Source organism: Vicugna pacos, chromosome 28 (genome assembly GCF_048564905.1).
Source record: "Vicugna pacos chromosome 28, VicPac4, whole genome shotgun sequence".
NCBI classification, from domain to species: Eukaryota; Metazoa; Chordata; class Mammalia; order Artiodactyla; family Camelidae; genus Vicugna; species Vicugna pacos.
Genome location: NC_133014.1, coordinates 2,036,854 through 2,059,757, shown reverse-complemented (window position 1 = coordinate 2,059,757; position 22,904 = coordinate 2,036,854). Strand labels below are relative to the sequence as shown.

The following is a 22,904-nucleotide window of genomic DNA, read 5'->3' as shown; positions in this document are numbered from 1 at the left end:
CCTGGCTTCCCTGGCGGCTCTCACTGGGCGCGGGGAGTGGGGCGGGGCGCGGGGGGTGGAGTGGAGCCCGGCACCCAGGGACCCCCCAGAACGGCAACAAGGCTCCCCAGCCCCGGGTGCTGGCCTCGCGGCCTAACCCTTGACGTCCCACTGTGAAGCCGCGAAGCCCTTCAGATGCTTGCAGCGGCAGCCGTAGTCTGGAAAGCGGTTGGCAGGGGCGTGTGTGCACAGCCCTGAAATCATTGTCTTGTCTGCCCCCCTCACCTGCGTTTTCCGCGAACGGCTTTGGTTCAGCACCTTCCGTGGCGCCAGTGGAAATTGCCCATCACGGCCGGGCCCTTAGAAGGAATTAATGCTTAAATGTGTACTGAGAAAAGTCCTCAGTTTCATGACATGTCAGTTGAGAAGTTTTTTTGTTCTTGGTATTTTTACATCTGTTAACAATTTTTCCTAGCCTTAAGTTGATTTAGATCTGATAACTTTCTATCACGACTGTCAACTTACGTGACATGTCTCTCTTAGATGAAATGTCAAGTCTTCTTAGTGTAATTTTTTTTCCCTTTCTTAAGTAAGATCCAAGTACAAATAATGGATTGGAATCCTGGGTGCACATGATAGCTTTTAATCTTCAGGTTGATGATATTTAATATAAGTTTAATCTATATTGTATTTAATTAGTATTTAGTAAATGTTGGTTAACAGTGCTGGGTTTATAAAGGATTTCTTGATTGAGATATTAATGATATTTAAATAACTGATATATTTACTTATTTAAAATTTTTCTAATTGAGATGTCAGTTACAATGTGTCAATTTCTGGTATACATAGTTTCTCATACATATATATACATACACGTATATTTGGCTTCATATTCTTTTTCGTTAAAGGTTACTGTAAGACATTGAGTATAGTTCCCTGTGCTATAGAGAAGAAGTTTGTTTTTTGTCTATTTTTATTTTTTATTTTATCTTCTTGATTTATTGATTGAAATGTTAATAACATTTGAGTCAGTGATATTTTTTAAAGCTTGATGTTTCCAGAAGGACTTAAAGATTTTGAGGAAGAAAATTTTTTTTCATTTTCTGAATCTGTTCAGTAGGAATTTTGCCTTTTCTGTACAAAGTTCTTTCCTAATCATTATGTAGAGGATATAAAGAGTGGAGTCTGAATTGAGCCTTTCCGAGTGGGTGTGGTTTTGAAAGGAAGACAGTAAGTGCAAGTGACCAATCTAAGCTGTGGAATCCAATCCTGGAAAAGGACTTACGTGGCAAATTGTGGAGGACTCTGTAGGCAGAACAGAGTTTGATTTTGTATCTGTGCAATGGAAAAGCATCAGAGTTTTTGAGAAGAAGCAGGCACATGATCAGTTTTGAGATTTTTTGCAGAACCTACATGAACACTGGTGGAAATGACAGGAGAAAACTGAGGTGGAGAACCAGGCTTTGTGACCTTCTGGAGGTGAAGTGATGTAGGGGCATGGAAGATGGAGACGTTAGAGTCAGTAACGGGCTCTTGTCAGAGGAGTAGTGGACTTTTCATCATGGCAGGTATGGGATGAATCAAAGGATGATGAGGTCTTAACAGGGTAAGATGCTGAAGAGGAATTTGGATTTGGGAGAGATTCTAAGACAGGACCTGGTGATGTGGTATGGGGAAGGTTGTTAGTTCCAAGGCTTCTAGCTTAGGGGCATGGTGGTTCCTTTCTGTAACATTCCTTGTTAGAGGAGGAATGCTGTAGGCAGAGGAGGTTTGTTAAGGAGAAATAGTTCTGGTTTGGACTCGTTAAGTTTAGGATGCTGTTGGCCCTTTAGGCTATATCCAGAAGGCATCCTGAAAATAAGAGGGACGTAGGATCTGGAGATGAAAATTTGTGTAAGTGGTAGTCTGGTGTGGATGAACACAGATTCTTATTTGAGATCATAGGTTAGGTGCAATTGCATGCATAATATTATGCGTGTTTATCTCTTTAGTAGAGAATTTGTAGCGTTCAGTACATTTTCAAAGTGTTCATTATCCCAGAGAGATTAAGAAGCAGTGAGACAGAACAAAAGAGCGAAGAAGGAACCTTGGCAAGCAAGTAGTTTTTAAGAGGTGGGAAAAGGAAGAGGAAGCTGAGGCCTGGTGAGATGTGTAAGACTTGGGGAAAAGGGAAAAATGATATGAAAGAGAGAAGTTCAAGTTGTATGTTTCATCATCTAATTAAGTATCTATGTTGGATAAATTCAGCTTGAAACATGGTCTGAATGTGACTGAGAGGTTGTGAGGTCATCTCCATAGAGATCGTAATTGAAGCCTTGAGAAGGGGGAAGATGAGAAAAAACGTGTGAGCTGAGATGAGCTGAAGGAATGCCTGACTTTAGGTGTCCAGAGCGGGCAAGCTACAGAGGAGGAGGTGTGGTCGGAGACCAGAGACCTGGGAGTCCACATTGTCAGTGGAGCTGGGGGACACAGTGGTCGCTAGGGATCGGTAGTGAGGACTGTAGGGAGCACGGTTCAGCGGGAGGACAAGCTGTTGGGTTTGTTGACGTTCAGCTCTCCTAAAAACATAGTTTTAACCAAAATTCCATTGTGCTGACATTCCTGATGATACAGTGTCTCATCCTGTTAAGGTGTCTCTGACTCTGGCAGGCTAGTCAGAACTGCCGTTTAGTCAGCGCTTTGTTACTTTTGTTTTATTTTAAGCAGATACTAATCAGTCCTCTTCCCCACGCTGCAGGGGTCATTCCTTTCAGTAAGTGGAAATTTGAGACCCAGCGAGGTTACTTAATTTGCCCACAGATACCCAACTAGGAAGTGGTAGAGCATCTGTCTGGTGAACCACTAAGTGATACTCAACCAAAGATCAGAGTTTAGAAAATACATGCTTTCAGTAGTAGAAAATACCTATTGTCTGCTTTCTGTGTGATTTGCTTTGTTAGCCTTTTACAAAAACCTTTCATGCAAAGTCATTCACTTCGAATTCATTGAGCACCAGTTCCCTGCGAGGACTCAAGGGGCGCCTGCCCTTCAGTAGCTCCTGCTGCAGACAGCGGGATGCAGTTGGGCGGGAGCACGGAAGGCCCGTGGGGAGGGCTGTGAGGGCAGAAGGCAGAGGTGGCGTGGGGCTGCCTGTGTCTGGTTTCACAAACCTTGGCGCTGGGTGTGGATGTACGTCGGGAGTTTGCCTTGAGACATGCTCTCCAGGTAGAGCAGAATGCACATGCCAGGGCACAGAGGTCTGAGCGCGGCGCATCCGGTCAGGGAAACCAGGAGTTGTCCGGGAAGGGAGGGTGTGGGTGGGCACCTTGGGGAGAGGGCTGGAGAGGAGGCAGCTGGGATGGGCAGGGCTGAGTTCTGAAGGTCTTTGTTTTCTGAAGAGCTGGGACTTGAGTTGGTAGGTGAAAGCTACTGATGCCCTTTTCCTGCTGGCTCCTCATCCAATTTTGTGTTTCCCTTGTTGTCTCTCTTTGACTTCCTACCCTCTGTGCTTGTTCTCTCTTCTTTCTGGTTACATAGGGGTACTCAGTGGGTGTGATTTTCCCCCCGTCTCCAGGGGCATTTTGACATGTATGTGGATTTTGTTTTGCTTTTTGTTGTTACGTTGATTGGAGGTGTTATTGGCCTTCGGTGTGCATGTCGTGGAAGTGGACATGCCCAATGACCCACGTGCAGTGTGCACGCGGCAGTCAGTCCCTGCACCGGAGGAGCGTCCTGGTAAGATGCCAGTGGTGTTCCCCTCCAGCCCATCCCCAAGAACGGTTGGGCCCTGGGCAGGTCCTGCCTCCCTCTGAGATTCATCTCCTCCATGACCTTGCCCTTGTTACTCTCTGCTTTAGCCCTCCCCCAATCCCTCCCCGGAACTTTGCTGGGTTTTGGTACCACCTGTTTGAAAGGGAGGACCAGCAGTAGTATAAATCCTCTACAGACACTCCGGACCAGATTCTTAGTTATGCTGGTTTAACTGTTAATGTAACTTTTAGTAAAAAAAAAAAAAAGTCTCTTGTATGGTTTTTGGAGCTCAAAGATGTGAGGAGACCATCTCACATGAGCAACGGAACATCCAGAGTTTCTGAACAGTTTCGAGTGCAAGTAAAATGCAGACAGAATTCATTTTGGTGTCAGTAACATCCCTAATAGTGCGCTCCTGGTGGTGGCTGTAATTGGCTATAATATATATGCCGTTCTGCTGAATTTAATTTGTATGTTCTCAGTTCTCAAGCATAAGTAAAAAGGTGTTTTTGAAAGGCATCCAAGTTGAGTTTTCCGGGAACTCTATATAGTTTATTCCTCACCTTACTCGCGGTAAGGTACCTGCTAAGTAGAAAACAACCAAATTCCCCGACAGACATCTCCAGCTACCCGACCCCGCTTCCAGCCTGCTCTGCCCCCCCCCCCCCCCGCCTCACCCTGAGATGCTCTTTCTTCCTTTTTGCTTCGGTTTCCCCTTTCACTTCTTAGGGCTCCCATACATTGGAAAGCCAACAGGATAGATGTTCTCCAAGTTCTCTCTCAGGTGCACAGTCTTAGGGCAGGCTCTGGGCTCTGAAGCCGGCCGTGGCTGGTGGGAGCTGGGGGTGGGGTGTAGGGGTGAGGTCTGCGTGGACTTCACCGTGACCAGCGGACTAGCATTAGTTGCAAGCTTGACTTAGGTGCTATGGTTTCAAACTCATTTTCATATTCACCTTTGAGGTTTGTTTGTTGTTTTTTTTTAGCTAACAGATAAGGAAACTGGGTCTCAGGTAACTTGTCTAGGGTTCAGAGCCAGTAAATGTACAGCAGAACTGAGATTTGTTTAGACTTCAAAACGAGTAATGTCTTTTCCCCTGAACTACTATAGACTTTTAAAAGGCTTGTTAAGGCCTTGGCTTTAGGTTCCTTCTAAAGAGTTTCTTTTCATTTCTCTTTTTTATTGCACTTACCACAGACACAGGTCTAGGACACTCTTTTTTTTTTCCAGAGTTTATTGATAAATCATTCAATTTTAAGTGACCCTCCCCATTTTTGTGCATCTAGAAAACTGAAAAAGGTGGCTTATGCACAAACCTGTTTTTAAAGTGGGTTATTCTTTTTATCGTAATTAAATGAAGATAAACCACCTCTGAGCAGTTCCTGCAGTTAGCAGATACTTTTCTTTTGTCTTACATATGCCCCCTAAAATAATTTTAGAGACTTTGAAGCCGTAACATGATTTCCCCCCCTATGTAAGAATTATATAATCTGTTGTAAGACATAAAACTATGGTTGAGAAATGAAAAATGGGTGACACATCCTAACCCAGAAAGTGAAGTTTATTTTTTGGCCAGTCAGAGTCTTCTACACACATTCAAACTTTGTCGCTGTAGTTTGCATTTTGTGCTGGCACTGATGGATTTGTGGTTTCCAAGCCCAGGCACTCCCAGAGCCTCCTGCCTGGCTGCTGGGGGGGCGATGGTGGTGGCGTCCAGTGGAGACTCTGAGAGTTCCCTTTGAGGCGGCCTGGAGGCGCCGGGCACAGGGGGAGTGTGAGACTGCCACTGCTGCTGACTGTCCGGGTCCCACATCTGCAGTTTGGACTTTATTACTTCAGGTTAACGAGCTCCCTTCAGATGCTCATCCCTGTCTTTATACCATCCTGGTTTTCTTTTAAATTGACCAAACAGCAAGCAGAAGGAGGCTGTCCCTTGTTCTCTGCTTTTTATTTTAGAACAGCCAAATCAACATAGTATAAAATTCATAAAATTCAAATGTTCAGTTCACTGCATATTTATCTGGTGTTTTCTTCACCTATGATAGTTTGAGATTCATCCATGTTATTACCAGGACAAGTAGTTCTGTAGCTTTTTGTCATCAAACAGTAATTAATTGGATGGCTTCAGTAGATTATGGACATTTGGAATGTGTCCAGTTTTTGTTGTGAATAATTGTGCAATGAACATTCATCTCTAAGTTCTTATGTGGACATACATTTTCACTTCTTTTGGGTACACGGGTAGAGTTGCTGTGAGCAAGTGATGTGTGTGTGTTTTGGGGGAGGGGATGGTAAATGATTTTATTTTAAAGCATAATAAGACTGCAGGTTAACTTATCAAACAAACATGAATACCCTGTGCACTGGCCATTGTGCGGGCACTGGAGCTGGGTGGAGACCAGACCTGGTCCCAGCGCTTGCAGGAATTTACTCTCAGAGGGGGAGGCGGACTATCCTGCACACATGATGCTTCAGCCACTGCTAGGTGCTGTGAAGAAAACCAGAACGTGATTAAAAGAGTAGAGAGTGGAAAGGGGAGGCCGTGATTTTTTTTCCTGTAATAAAAATGTTTTAAATGCTGTGTATTTAACAGATTTTTTCAGCAATCTCAAATGTATAGAAATAGTGTAAAGAGAGTATAAAGAAGGTTTCTCTCTGTGTCATGAGAGTGAGTTCCTGCTACAGTGCTCCGTCTCCCCAGCACACCACACGCGGCACCCCTGTGGGACCGTAACACAGCCGTGCGCGTCAGGCAGGGAGCGCCAGCCAGGACTGCTTCCTGCCCTTCGGCACATGCTTGGCAGGCACATGTTGCACGTAGCCCCTGTCTCCTTGGTCCCCTTCAGGCCAGAGCAGTTCCTCACACTTCCTTTGGCTTTAATGCCTTGATACTGTGTCAGGTTGATACGTTTTAATTCTTAAAGAAACCACCAAACCACTTTCCAGAGTACCATTTTACCCTCTGTCAGCAGGTGTCAGGTGTTTCAGTTCTTTACCTCCTTCCCAACACCTCCTTTTGATTCTGTCCCGTCTGGAGAGGGTGTGAGTGGTACAGCATGTGGTCTCGCTCTGCCTCTCCCTCATGACTATGACAGTAGTGTGTCTTTATGTGCTTACTGACCAGTTGTGTATCTGGTTTGGTGACGTGTCCTCTCATGTCTTTCACCCGTTTGAAAATCCTCATCTCTAATTTGACTACAGAGATGCAACCAGTGAGGGAACTGTTAATAACTGGCAAATCAATTCATGTTAAAAGCCCAAAATTAAACCCTTGAGAAAAATGACTGTTTTCTATGCTGTACGGATAAAGTTGGGACTTCCTAATACTGCTGTAGCAGAGGACTAGTTTACCTCGACGGATTAGATGATTGACACGTATTTGACCGAAGAGATTCTAAGCCAGTGGCTGGAATGAATGCTCCTGCTGCCGTGTTGTCATTGGGAACAAATGTATAGTGAGAGAATGTGGCGTTTCAGGGAGAGGGAAATTCTTAAATAGAACTGATGAAAAGTAATTCTGGAAGAAAACAAAGCTTAGTGCAGTCTTATTTATAGAACAAGTAGTGTTAACTGAACAGCTAAAGAAAATAAACAAAAATACATTTCTACAGTTAATATCTAAATCGCCACCGATCACAGGTCAGGCTTGCAAAATAGAGAATAAAACCTGCAGGATTCACCTGGGTCACGAGGATTTATGCTGAGTCAGTGATTGAGGTCAGGGGACTGCTGTTACTGATTGCTTCAGTAGGTATGGGAGAGTGTTGAGTTTGGGGCTTGTTTGAAATTTCCTTCCCTTTTCAGTCTGTCAGTGCTGAAGCCATCCTGAAGCTTGTATTTCCCTCATTGCATCATCTTTCTCTCTGTTCCGTGGTCAAAGAAGATGCTTTTTTTCTTTTTAAAGGATCAATATACTGCTTTCCCGGGTGTTAATTTTTACAGTAGGACCATATAGGCCTATAAAAATACCTGCTGTTATGTTTCAGACCAGTGACACACCGTTTGATAGTAGTGCTAGGTAACGTTTTCCAGCTGTTTCCGGGAATGTCCACCTCTTACTGAGCCATTCCACCTGTTTTGTATTTTGCTAATGTTTTCAAGCATCCTTTCAGGACAGCTCTGATCCCGTAATATTCAAATGATGATAAAGGTGATATTCCTTAGGGGTGTTATCAATTCTTTCTTTAGTCCAAAGTGAGCTGGAAGAAAAGGACGTCTGTGAGTCTCTGTCCGCTCTGATGTACCTGCTAGAAAGAGCCATTTATTTCCTGCTACTAGGAAAGTCTAAGAAAGAAATTAATCAGGAGAGTGCAGCCAGGCGGGCGGAGCAGGAGCCATGGCGGCCGCGAGAACCTGGTGAGCATGTAGCAGCCACGGCAGGGCATGGCTCCCGGGGCGGGCTGGGCCCCAGGGGCCCCTCACAGTGACATGGAAGAGGAGGGCAAGAAGGGCAAGAAGAGGGAGGGCTAATATCTGGCTGTATTTTTCAACAAGATCGGAAGTGAACAGAAGGCAATGCACAGTAACTGTTGGCAGAAGGGGAGGAACCAGAATTCCCCCAAGGAATACCTCCTCAAACAGACTTTCCATCGGGCCGGGAATTGAGTCACCATTTAAATGAGTATTCCTAGAAGGTGAAAAGAGTAGAGACAAGAAAGCGCATGAGAAGATGACAGAGAAGCGCCCTCTGCGCACTGTGGTGCTGTCCCTGCCTGAGCGCGTGGAGCCCAGCAGACTGCTGAGTGACTGTACTGAGAAGGAGGTGAAGTACTTAGGGCAGTTAATGTCCGTAGCAGGATAGCTGAATCCCTCTGGTAGGACCGAAATCCTGCGTTTCATAGACGGTGCAGAGAGAGCCCACCAGCTCCAGACACTTGACCCAGGAGCATGATGCTGTGATCAGCGTGTCTGCCTACAACGTCAAGCTGGCCTGGAGGGATGGGGAGGACACCATCCTCAGGGTCCCCATCCGTGACATCACTGCTGTGTCCTGTGTGCAGGATGACGCCTCACACCTGGTGATCCTGAAGACAGCCCAGGACCCCGGCATCTCCCCCAGCCAGAGTGTGTGTGCAGAAAGTTCCAGAGGCCTCGCCGCAGACTCCCTGTCGGAGAGCGGAGTGGGGCCCATGGAGACGTGCTGCCTGGTGTCCTGGCCGCAGTGAGCAAGATTGCCGCGGAAGAGCTATACTCCCTGCTTTGCAAGTCTTCCAGACTGTGTACCCAGAGTCCACCATCGACTCCCCGGACAGAGCCGTATTTGATGGGGCCTCGACCCCCACCCACCACCTGTCTCTTCACAGTGATGACTCTCCCACAAAGGTGGACGTGAAGGAGCCCTATGACACAGAAGCCAGCACCTTCTCCTTCCCTGAGTGTGTGCACATGGAGGGCGTCTCGCCCTTGTCCTTCTGCATACAGATGGCACCACATGCCAGGACGGTCAGCGGGAGCGAGCTGAGCACCACGGCCGCTGAGCTGCTGCAGGACTACACGCTCACGCTGCGCGCCAAGCTCTCATCGCAGGAGACCCAGCAGTTTGCCTCCCTGCTGCACGAGCACCGCGCCAGGGCCTCGGTGCACGAGTTCCCCGACAGCCGCCAGTTCCTGCTGCTCAGTCTGCGGCCCTTCATCCCTGAGAATGACAGCCAGCACTTCGAGAACTTCCCAGAGACCACTGGGTGTGTCAGTTCCTAGCTTATCTTCTCAGGATTTCTGCTGCCATTCATAGAATCGGTAAGTTCTTTTTTTCTAGAGAAAAAAGGGCAGCAAATGTTAGGCTCCTGGATTATAGCTAAAAATGTCCTTCTTTATTAGTTCTCTGCTTTACAACAGACTAAAAGTTTTTGCATCATTTTTATAGTAGTTCTCAGTGTGTTTATTGTTTAAAATAAACCTGCTTCACCATTCCTAGAAGTTGAACTCATGGCTTCCGTGTTCACTTTTGAAAATGGTATCTTTGGATGAATAACTGCATTAAAATTTTGTTACAAACCCAAGTCTTCTTTTCCTTTTTTCATGGTCTATGGTTTGGAGTGAAGGCCTGGAAATTATTTGATCAATTCCCCAAGTTGAGTGAAATGCACAGCCAGTGTTTAAAACCCTTAGCATAACCATTCTTTTGCCATATTATCTTCAATGTCACCTTGGTCGTACAAATTTCCACACGATTGTAATTTTGTTCCTTATCTTTTATCCTCTTCTGTTATCCCACCCCTCTCTCTGCTACATTATTACCTCTCTCCCCTATTGTAGGATAAATACTAAAGTTTCTCTGTAGTTGTCACTGTCATTGCTGGAGAGAGTCATTTAAATAAAATATAAACTCATTTTATTAAATGTTGAAGACAAGTAGCTCTGTGAATAGGCGACCAGAATCCATTCCACTTTGTTCGGCTTTTTTCTGGTCTACTCATGAATTCCTTCCTCTGCCCAAGGAAATAGAGAAATTCCCATGAAAGTGTCCCTGACATAACAGAAGAAAAACTGGACAATTCACATATACGTCGACAGTAACAACACAACCAATGGACCAAAAAAATAAAAAAATCAAGAGAAATTAGAAAATACCTTAAAACAAACGAAAATAAAAAACATTAATATGCTGTACCCAAACTTACGTGATGCAATGAAGTATATACTCAGAGAAATGTATAGTTTTAAATGCCCATATTAAAAATAAATATCTCAAATCAATTAATCAAGAAGAATAAACTAAACACAAAATGAGTAGAAGGAAGGAAATAGTCAAGATTATAGTGGAGATAGAGAATAGAAAAATGAGAGAAAATAAATGGACCAAAATCATTTAAAAGGGCAACAAAATTGACAAAACCTTAGCTAGAGTGATCAGAAAAAAAAAAAGCCTCAAATTACTAAAATCAGAAATGAAAGTAAGGAAATTACTACAGACGTTAGTTCCAAAGATAGCACAGAATTGTACTCTTAAAAATAGTTAAAATGATGAATTTTATGTTATGTAATTTTACCTCAATAGAAAAGGCTGTATTTGTGTGGATTCATGAACTGTCTGGTTCCATTGATCTGTATGTCTTTCCTTTCATCAGTACCATATTATCTTGAGTGTTGTAACTGTCACTTTATAGTAAGTCTTAAAATAAGATTTTCTTCTTTTCAAAAATATTTTTGCTATTCTAGTTATTATCACTTTCTGTATAGAGTTTAAAATTAATGTGTCAATATACACAATAGGTAATACTGGGGTTTTTATTGAAATTGGGTTAAATCTACAGATTTTTTTGTTTCAAAGAATTGGTACTTTAACTCTATTGAGTCTTTCAACCCATGAGCATGATCTATCTTTCCATTTATTTAGACTTTCAGACATCCTTTGTTTTCTTTCGTTAGCTTTTTTTACTTTTAAGTATACAGCGCCTGAATGTATTTCTTAGATTTGTATCAAAGTATTTCCTTTTTTAAAAAAAGAAGCTATTTAAATGGTATTTAAAAAAAGAGTTGGCTTCTTATTTTTCATTAATACTCTATACGTTACAGTTTAATTTTTGTATGTTGACCTTTTATTGTGCAACTTTGCTAAAATTCACTTACTAATTCCAACTTTTTATAGCTTCTGGAGATTTCTACTTTCATGATCATGTCATCCTTTCCAATTTCTATGCTTTTTCCCCCCTTGCTTTATTGTACTGACTAGTCAATGTAGGATGTTGAATAGGAGTGGTAAAAGTTTTATATCCTCGCTTTGTTCTTGATTCTGGGATAAAATATTAAATCTTTTACTACTATGTATGATGTTAGCTATAGATTTTTTCTGTAGATGCCCTTCATCAGATTAAGGAAGTCCCCTTGTATTCCTAATTGGCTAGAGTTTTTAATGATGGATATATTTTGAAAGTTTCAGGTTTCTTTTCTGCATCAGCTGATATAATCATATGGTTTTGATTTTTTCTTAGTCCAGGGATCAGCATACTGTGACCCACAAACCGAATCCTGACCACTGGCTGTTTGTGTAGAGGCAGCAAGCTAAGACACATTTTTTACATTTTTTAACGGATTGTAAAAAGAATAATAATATTCTGTAAAAAGTGTATGTCACTCACAAAGCTTTAAATATTTGCTGTTTGGTCCTTTACTGAAAAAAATTGCTGCATCATCCTTTACTCAGTTAATACAATGGGTTACATCAGTGATGTCTCTTTAACTAGGTTTGCATCACGAGAAACCGCCCCCCCACCACTTGTTTGTGATGTAGTATTCCTTTTATAAATTTCTGGATCTAATTTGCTATAATATTACTAGAAAATTGTATGTCTATTTTCATAAGATACAGATTTGTAATTTTCTTACAAGGTCTTTTAAGGCTAATACTAGCCTCAAAAATGAGTAGGGGATTGTCCCTTTTTTCTATTTTTTACTTAAAAATATTTTCTTAAGAGGCTGTGTTTATTTTATGTTTATTTTATGTTCATAGCAAAATTGAGCAGAAAATACAGAAGTTACCCCTTGCTCCCAGACATGCACAACCTCCCCAACTACCAATGCTTGTACCAGAGAGTACATTTGTATGTTATTGGATAATCAATCTAAATTGATATATCATTGATACACTACACCAAAAGTCCATCAGGGTTCACTCTGGGTTTTGACAAATGTATAGTGACATGTATCACTATTACACTAACATATGGAATAGTTACTCGGCCCTAAAAATCCTCTGTGCTCCACTGAGTTATTTCTTCCTCCCTCTTTCTGAACCCCTGGAAATTACTGATCTTTTTACTGTCTGTGTAACTGTACCTGATCTAGAATTTCATATATTGGAATCATGCAGTATGCAGCCATTTCAGATTGTCTTCTTCCATTTAGTAACAGGTGTTTAAGTTTCTTCCATGTCTTTCCATGGCTTGAGAGCTCATTTCCTTTTAGTGCTGAATAATGTTACATTACCTGGATGCACCATGGTTTACTTATTAATTCACCAAATGAAGGACAAGTTGGTTGCTTTCAAGTTTTTGAAATTGTGAATAAAGCTGTTATAAACTTCCATGTGCAGGTTTTTGTATCCATGTGCAGGTACACAAGCTTTTAATTCCTTTGAGTAAATACCGAGGGGTACAATTGCTGGATCGTGTGGTAGGAGTATGTTTAGTTTTGTAAGAAACTGTCCAGCTGTCTCCCAAAGTGACTGTTCCATGTTTGCATTCCCACCAGCAAAAGATGAAAGTTCTTGTTGCTCCACATCCTTGTCAGCATTTGGTGTTCTCTATGTTACAGATGTTTGGCCATTCTGATAGGTATGTAGTGGTATCTTACTGTTGTTTTAGTTTACAACTTTCTAACGGTATATAATGTTGAGCATTTTTTCATATGCTAATTTCTCATGTTTATCCTCTCAGGTATCTGTTCAGGTCTTTTGTCCATTGTTATATCAGGTTGATATTTAATTTTAAGCGTTCTTTGTATATTGTGAATAACAGTCCTTTATTGAATAAATCTTTTGCAAATATTTTCTCTTAGTTTGTGGCTTGTTTTCTCATTCTCTTGCCAGTGTCTTTCACAGAGAAGAACTTTGTTGTTGTTGTTGTTGTTGTTGTTGTTGTTGTTGTTGTTGTTGTTATGAGTGCACCTTATCATTCTTTCTTTCATGGACCATGCCTTTGGTGTTATATCTAAAAAGTCTTCACCATACCGAGCACCATCTAGGATATTTTCTATATTACCTCCTAGGAATTTTATAATTTTGCATTTTACATTAAGATCTATCACCCATTTTAAGTTACTGTTTTTTTGAAAGGTATAAGGTCTGTCTCTACACTCTAAGGTTTTTCAATATGTGGGTCTCTGGTTGTTCCACTGCCATTTGTTGAAGAGATTATCTTTTCTCCATTGTTGTACCTTTGTGATTCATCAAGATCAGTTCACTGTAGCTATTCTTTATCAAGTTGAGGGAGTTCCCCTCTGTTCCTAACTTGCTGAGAGTTTTTTTTATCAAGAATGAATGTTGAACTTTGTCAAAGATTTGTTTCTGTATGCGTTGATATAATCATGTGGTTTTTTTCTTCTTTAGCTGCTGATGTAATGGATTGCCTTAATGGATATCCAAATGTTAACCAACCTTGCATAACTGGGATTAATCTCACATAGTCTTGGTGTATAATTCTGTTCATATATTGTTGGTTTTGATTTGCTAGTATTTTGTTGATGATTGTTGCATTTGTGTTCATGAGAGATAGTGGTCTGTAGTTTTCTTGTAAAGACTTATCTGGTTTTGGTAATGCTGGCCTCATAGAATGAATTAGGAGGTTTCCCTTATTTCAGTATCTTCTGTGTTTTCATACAAATTTTAGAATGATTTGTTGCAATTTTGTGAATTTTGATAGGTGTTGCATTGAGTCAGCAGATTTCCTTTGATTGTATGGTCATTTCAACAATATTAATTCTTCCAATATATGAACACAGTGTACTTTCCCACACAAAAGACCTAAATAGCCAAACAGTCTTGATAAAGAAGAACAAAGCTGGAGGTATCATGCTCCCTGACTTCAAACTATGCTACAAAGTTACACTCATCAAAACAGTATGGTAAAGGCTAACCTTTTCAACAAACGGTGCTGGGTCAGTTGAATATCTATATGAGAGAAATAATGTGACTTGACCCTTAACTTATACCATATGTGAAAACTGACTCCATATGGATTGCATACCTAAATGTGAAGAAAAAACAATTTGACTTCTAGGCTAAAACATGAGAACCACTTCATGATACACACCTGATAGTTGAAATCTAAAAGATGGAAAAAGCAAGTGTTGGCATGAATGTGGAGCAATAGCAAATCTCATACACTCTTGATGGGATCATAAATTGGTCCAACCACTTTGGAACGTTGTTTGGTGGAGTGTACTTAAGCCAACCCGTGCATACCCTATGACCCAGCAATTCTACTCCTAGGTCTATATCTATCACCAATATGCACATACATTTATTGAAAGACATGTACTAGAATATTCATAGCATTAATTATAATAGTCCCAAGCTGGAAACTGTAAATACCTGTCAACAGTGGTGTGGGTAAACAAATTGAGACACACTGAACTACTATGCAGCAATGAGAATCAGATACCTATAACTGCATGTGATATGGATGAATCTGACAAAGACAACATGAAGGAAAATAAAACTACAGTTGATCCTTGAACAACACAGGGGTTAACCTGTGTGTAGCTTACAGTCGGCCCTCTGTAGCCATGGTTACTCTGCTTGTGTAGATTCAACCAGCCACAGACTATGTAGTCCTGTACTATTTACTGTTGAAATATATCCACATATAAGCGGACCCACAGTCCAAGCCAGTATGTTCTAGGGTCAGCTGTGTGTAGTATACCACATAACACACTATCTGATTTCACGCGTGCAAAGTACAAAACAAAGCAACACTAATCTGTGCTCTCAGATGTCAGGATGGTGGCTACCCTGAGAGGTTCAGGCTAGAGGGAAGTTGAGAGGGCTTTGGGGGTCCCAGTATTGTTCTCTTTCTTGATTAGAATGCTGACTTCATGAGTCTGACCAGATTGTGGTATTTTGGGGGGCTTTAGACATGCAATATTGCATTTTTCTGTATGTACAGTATTTTTCAGTAGAATGTTTAAAAATGTTTCCACAGCACAGATGTGTCATAATTTATTCAAACTTTTCTGTATTTATTGGTCGTTCAATTGGTTTCAGCTTTTTACTTCTACAAATATTGTGAAGTAAAGATCTCCATACATATTTGATTCATGGTGGTCCCCTTTAAGAATAAATCATTCATACGTTAAGTGGCTGAAGTCTTAACGCTAAAATACATTGTGATATTTCTTCCCCCCAAAACGGGAAACTCAAGATTTTCATTTTCACTAGCAATGTTTATATTTTTCCTCTTATAGTCTCATGAGGATGTGTTATCTTTTTCATTGTGTTTCATTTCATTTCCTCATTTATAATAGACTCAATCATTTTGCTTTCATGGATGTTGCAGGTGCTTTCCCTAATATAGCTGCTCTACATTGAATTTGTTTATAGTAGACTTTTTATAAAACTTACGGTGATTTTAAGTACACAGATACTTTCATACCATTCCTTTGAAGAGATGGAGGTAAATTCCTCTGTCTTTCAGCATGGACTGGGCTTTAATGACTTCCTTTTAATGAATAGTATGTGATAAAGTGACAGCCCTATGAAGAGGCTTACATGGAAAGGAGCTGAGGCCTCCACCAACAGACATGTGTGTAAACTTTCATAGAATTGGATCTTTCAGCCCTAGTCAAGCCTTCATATGACCACAGCCCTGGCCGATGACTTGACACCAAAGCAAAGCCACCCACCTAAGACACCCCCGAAAGCCTTGCCTTCAGAAATGTGTGAGATAATAAGTATTTGCTCATTTTAAACTGTTAAATTTTGTGATCAGTTTCTATACAACAGATAAGTAATACACAATTTTTAAACTTTTTATTTTGAAACTCAGTGTATGTGCAGAGAAGTAAATGAAACATAGATGTACAATTTAGCAAAGTATTATAACGCAAACGCGAATGCAATGGTTATGAAATAGAAAATTGCAGGTCCCCAGAAAGAATATGCATGTTCTTTCAAGTTCAAAACCTCTTACTCCAGTTCGTATGCAATCATACTCTTGAATTTCATGGTAATCATTTATTTGCTTTGCCTTATGGTCATATCTCCTATGTTTACACCTCTGAACAATACAATTTAGTTTCGCTTATTTTTGAGTTGCATATTAATAGGACCTATGGAATCATAGATTTGCTTTGTTATACCTTACTTCTTCTGTTCAACCTTCTGTAAGAGTCACCAGTGTTGCCCGTAGCTCTAGCTTGTCTGTCTGCATTACTGTGGAGTATTTCTGTTGTTTGATTCCACCGCAGCGTGTTTTTCCATTTTACCTGTTAAATACTTTCTAATTTGGGATAACTCTGCTTGCTTTTACAATCCTGTTCATATTATAATGGTTCACATGTGCAAGAGCTTCTCAGTGATATATATTCCTAGGAGTGGTGATATCTTTTTAAGATTTTGATTTCATTTTCCTCAAATCTATATCCCCAAGTGGGATTGCTGGATCATTTATTAATTGTATCTTTAATTTTTTTCAAGGAAGCTCCATACTGTTTTCCACAGTGGTTGCACCAGTTTATAGTCCCACCAACAGTGCACAGATGTTCCCTTTTCTGCACATTTTCACCAACACTTGCTATTTCTTGTCTTGTTGTTGTTGTTGTTGTTGTTCTTTGTTTTCTTTGAACTCAAAATAGCTAGGAACAAAAACACCTAAAAATATCTCCAACATTTGATTCTTCAGTCATTTTTGGTCGATGACATTTGATTATGTAGTTCCTGCTTGTTTCCATCATGGAGAAACACGTCTATCAAAATATATCTGAGAGTTTGCAGCAAGCTTTAAACCTGTATATTTAGATCCTAACCCAAAACCATGATTTAGTTGTTAGTTTTAAATCTAAATTTTTTCTGCCACACGGAAGCTTATTAAACTAATAATCATAAATAAGCTAGCTATTAATTAGTTTTCAAGAAAATGCCCAAATACAGCACATACATATAGGTCGCGTATATCCTTTCATCCTTTACTTACTCATATAATATGAATGTAAAATGTACAGTGGAGTTACATCATAAACACATTTAATTTACATTAATTCAATATGTCAGGTCAGTGAAAAGAAAATAATGAGGAGTAAGGAAAATAACAATAGAGCCACGGCTAGAAGAAGCTGAAACAAGTTTCAAAGGCGCAGTCAAGGAAATCGATACCTACTAAATTAACCCAAAGTTTCTGACATACCCCTCTCGCGAGTGGTGAAATTCACAGGCCCAGCTTATTTCTTGTCTTTTTTTTTTTTTTTAAAGTGTTAGGGCTAATTTTATTTTTTTTTTAACCTTTCTTAAAACATTTTAAAAAACTTTTTTTTTATTGAGTTGTAGTCATTTTACAACGTTGTGTCAAATTCCAGTATAGAGCATAATTTTTCAGTTATACATGAACATACATATATTCATTGTCACATTTTTTTCACTGTGAGCTACCACAAGATCTTGTATACACTTCCCTGTGTTATACAGTATAATCTTGTTTATCTATTCATAATTCTTTACTAAAAGTAAAACCCCAGTATTTCTCTTAATTTAATTGAGATTTTTGGTAGAAAGCCACATACATTTATATTTCTAATAAAGTATGTACTTTGGTGTTTGGTGTTCCTAAGAAACTGATTCAGTGTGAGGAAGCACTAGAACATAAAAAAGCCACAAACAGAAATGGCTTTGCCCTCTGGGGGACTTTATAGCTGCCTGCAGTATATAAAGGTAGGAGACTGGCCACCTCTGCTTATATATCATTTAATTTGTTTGACAGTCTGGACAGGGTTTAACATTAAGGTGACTTCATTCTTTGTTTCCTTTGGCAATCACTTTTACATTAAAAAAAAATCGGCAGCAATTACCACCTGTAGTTTCAGGGTTTTAAATTCCTCTATGACTTATTCTAGAATATTTAAAATTTTTGATATTTAGCAATATTTCACCCACCTTTGTCTCATTTCTCCTGAAATTTCTTGTCGTTTTGATAATAGCCATTCTGACAGATGGAGGTGATATGTCATTGTGGTTTTGGTTTGCATTTTCCTAATGATTAGTGATGCCAATTATCTGTTAGTCATTTGTACGTCTTCTTGGGAAAAATATCTGCTGAGGTCTTGTGTCCAATTTTAAAATCAAATTGCTTTTATTTTGCTCTTGAATTGTATGAGTTCCTTATTTATTTTGATGTTAACCCCTTACCTGATAGATGGTTTGCAAAGATATCCTTCCATTCCATAGGTTGCCTTTTCATTTTGTTGATTGTATCTTTTGTTGTGCATCATTTTTTTAGTCTATTGTAGCCCCACTTATTATTATTATTTTGCTTTTGGATGGAATATCTCAGTGCTGGCCTCTTGACAGTTGAAATACCTTTTTAAGATCAGTAGTTTAAGGCTTAAAATCCTTTTTATGATTTAAGGGGCCTTGTTTACATTTAAAATGATACCCTAGGATACATTTTAACCTTTCACAGCAGAATGTGTTTCCAGATCTTGGCAAAGGCCTCAAACAGAGAAAGAGCTTTTCCTAACAGATGAGTGAGCTGGAGAGAGCAAAGCTGACACTTATCCCTGTTTTACTCCAGACCACGATAGGCAGACAGAACAGTGTGGTCCTGCAGATCTCAAGCCTGACACTCCTTACACCATCACCCTGTCCTCCCTGTGTTGTGATGTGGAAGGAGGTCGGATGACAGGAAGAGGCAAGACCAGTAAGTGAACCTGGACTCCTGTGGCTGTTTTAGTAACCATCATGGGGATGGAATCACATCTTCCACTGGAAACACTGGGGTGACACAGAGGTTTGCTAAACTTTTAAAATGCATGTTAATAATGCTCTTTTTCTTTCTTTCTTTTTTTTTTTGGTCTCTGTTGTGGGTGGGGGGTAATTAGGTTTTATTTATTTTTTAATGGAGGTACTGGGGATTGAACCCAGGACCTCGTGCACACACTAAGCATACACTGTAGCCCTGAGCTATACCCTCCTTGCAAAGATCTAAATTGCTTTTAATATCCTTACTGGAGTTATCTGTCTCTGGTCTTGGAGAAAGGTGTTTATTACCTTCTAGGATAACACAAACAAACAAACTATGCTCTGAGGCCAAGATACCTTGTGGAGGGATGAGACATGTACCTGATGATCACAGACATTTTTTCCTTTATTCACTACTTCAGCAGGTATTTGTGGGGTGCCTACTAAAGGGATCCTGTGTTCTAGGGTTCCCGGGACCCATCAGTAAACCTGGGCTTCGTGTGTGCTCGTTTGTTAGGGTCATACGTGGTGTGCTTTCTGTGCATTTCAGAACCTTTGAATACCGTGAGGAACCTCGGTGTATGACCCTTCCACAAGCACTTTGAATATTCACTGGGAGCACACAGCAAAATCCTCATCAGTACAAGCTCTTCTATGCACCCACAGCAGGTGGTCTGGAGGAACTGGTCACTATTTCCTGTAGGGAAAAGTGTGAATTAGTTTCAGCTATATATTGCAAAGTGAAGATCAAGAGTTAACTAGTGTACCGTAGCGCTGAAGGAGTTCATGTTCCTTCTGTAGAACTTGACAGAGAGTAGTTGGTTGGGGCCTCAGTGCCTGGGTGATGGGGGCTTTTGGGGGACTGGGGCTGGGGGATCAAATCATTCCAGGGGATTTTCAAGAAGGAGCTGGGCATGTACAGAGAGGCCTTCATCAACTCTTAGAACAGTTTGTATGGGGGCATATCCTTAGGTCCCAATAGTACAGACCTGCTTCTTGACTTGGTCTTCAGTTAGTATTTTGAGTATTTGGTTGTTCAAAGTATTATTTCTTGTACAAGGTTTTCAAATCAAGTACTTTACATTTTATTAAAATCTTTAGGTGCCAATCCCTGGGAATACCAATGATGCCATTCTTAGGAATCTGCAACCAGATGCCCCAGACACCGTTACAATGGTTCCCCTTTATCCTGAGGGCGATGGAGGGCGTACATCAGACACTGGAAGAACATGCAAGTAAGAAGGCAGGCAAATTTAGCGTTTTCATGATGCATTTTGCTTTTTAGTATAAAGTTTAAAGTAGAAAGAAAATTTGGGAAATACATAATGATGGGATAAAAATGTAACAATTACACATAGTTTACCTTCCAACCCTCACCAATTGTTAATATTTTAGTGCATGAAATAAAAATGACATTCTTCTGAAGTGATAACTTCAGGATTTCTTAATGTGTTTACAGTTATCAGTGTTCTCTGTCACTGACAAAAGTTCATGAGCTTTGCTTTGTGCTCAATAAATTTGTACAAAGCAGTGTTTTGTCACTGGCTTTCAGTGTCGGTTGTTGAAATCTGCTGGTCGTGTTACTTGATAGCACATTTCTCTGCTGATGAAGTGCTTTTTGGTATTGAAAATCTCTGGTTTCATTTGCTATTAACATGTTGAGAAACCAGTTTATAGTGGTTTTACAATTCTTTGTAGTATTGTTTAAAGGCTTTTGTGCATACCTCTAAATATTTTTTTTGGCTTAAAAATATACATGCTGATGGCTCAAAGAAAGCAAGTATGGATGACTTGGCAAAAGATTAGTGGTCTAGAAAAATGATGTTATTGCTAAAATGGAGTTTGGGGATAATACATGGATTTAATTTGCATGTTTTTCTAAGTCCCTATTGGGGCAGTTAATTGAGAACTGAGTGTATCTTTGATTTCTCCCTGTGTTTGCCTTTTCTTTGAATCACAGAAGACACTCAGTGTCTGTTGAATGAGAAGAAATGAATGATTGAAACCAGCTAATCTAGTTGCCTGGATTAGATGGGCGTCCTCCGTGTTGTCAGTTCTCGTTTAGAGGCAGAGACGATAGAATTCTCTTGTCTCTCTCTCCATGACCTGTGCTGGAAAACTGAAGCTGCTTTTCCAGCTTCTGGCCCTTGCCTCTTGTCCTTTTGTGGCCAACCCAGTATTACTACTTTTACTCCCTTGTTTTTATTGACAACTTGGCTTCCGTAGAGACCAAGGCCCTAGTTGGCTGAGTTTGGCTAAACGTGGATTTGGAGAGTTTTCATCTGCTTTTGTGTGTAGATAATTCAAAGTTTAAGGAAGTCAGTATTTCTCCTACTACAGAGCAGAAGTTCGGGGTAAGTGATATGTGTAAATAGGCATAAGAAATATGTGTTGCCTTTTCTTTTCTCAGTGGTGAGAGGGCTGGCCAGAAATGTCCAAGTGTACAATCCACCGAACAGCGGGGACGTTGGCTGGACCCCGCCCCTGGCCAGTGCAGCAGTGCCGCGTGTGTGCGCTGCCCTGGCTGGCACGAGGCCCCCGGAACCTGTAAGTACTGTTGTCGGCTCAGAGCTGGCAGAAGAATTTTGTAATTTTCTGGTGCCTCCTGCTGTGGTTGCTGGGGCAGGACAGTAGAGTTGGTGTGGCCCTGGGTCACGGGCACACTCATTTCCTGATGAACTTAGTCTCATGTTTGTGTCGTGCTTGGCAGCCTGTGAGAACGCAGGCCACAAAAATGCCTGTGTACAATGCTTAAGTGATTGCTTTTGATGAATTAAATCGTAAGGGTATCAACTGTAGGGTTAGTAAGCAAAAATGAATTTGGGGAAAATGCAAATTAGCTATATATGAGTTAAAAAACCCCAGTAGTAAATGCAAATCATTCATAGACCCTGTCAAGATGGGCTTTCATTGTAAGACACATCTTTGTTAGGAACCTACCTGAAAGTTTGCCTTCATTGGCTCGTAACAGATTGCCAATCTGTCTTAGTACTATTCCATTTTCTAAGTAGGTTAATAATACAGAGAGAAGAAATTACTAATTTGAGTAGGAAGAGTATCAGAACATCAAAGGGCAAGTAAACTTACAAGACTTTACAAACAGAAGCAGGGACCATGAACAAAGATAAACACAGCTTGAGCCTGCCCGAATGTTGACCTGCATCCTGTGTGTGGCAGGACGTGTTCAGACAACACTGCTCTTATCCACTGCCTGGAGTAGCTGTTTTAATAGATCTCTCCCCGAGAAGTGTATCTCAGGTGTACATGTCTCTAACATTTGGGATGCTTTGGGGTCACTGTCATAAGCCCTGGATGTTGTATATGAGAACCTTCCCCAGGAACCTAAATGGGAGGTTGTTGAAGTTGCTAAGGGTCAAGTGTGAGCTCACATTTAATGGAGAGGGGATTTATGAGAGTAAATTACATCTAGTGCTATGGCCTGGGCAGATCTCATGAGGTAGCACAGAGGTTGACTTCTGCTGTGTCTGGGCTCAGCCCTTTACTATAAACGTTATAATGCTGACTAATAAAAGACTCAGTAAGCATTTGGGTTGTCGTCAGACATAATTTGTCAGGTCCTCCCCTCTACATTGTGGTGCCAGGAAACACCCACACAGGGCACTTGGAGCAGCTGATTCCAGACACACCCTATTCCGGGGACATCATTGCCCTCCACTCAGATGGAAGGGGAGTCCCAGCCCTGCCCAGGGCCAAACACATGAGGCTGAAACCCTTTCCACCCAGTTCCCTTGTGACTCAGTGAGGAAGGCTGGACAGGCGGGTGGTGAGGGGGGTGCTGAAAGCTGCCTCCAC

The 22,904-nt window shown here is 40.8% G+C and overlaps 1 protein-coding gene across 1 annotated transcript in view; it reads left to right on the top strand.

Moving 5' to 3' along the window:
* LOC102534458 (ankyrin repeat domain-containing protein 26-like) overlaps positions 1 to 22,904 on the top strand; it is a 94,059-nt gene that overhangs the window by 333 nt on the left and 70,822 nt on the right. The window contains 4 exon segments of the mRNA XM_072951582.1: positions 18,925 to 19,050; positions 19,642 to 19,760; positions 20,193 to 20,326; positions 21,502 to 21,638. The gene's annotated coding sequence lies outside the window, so the exon portion shown is untranslated.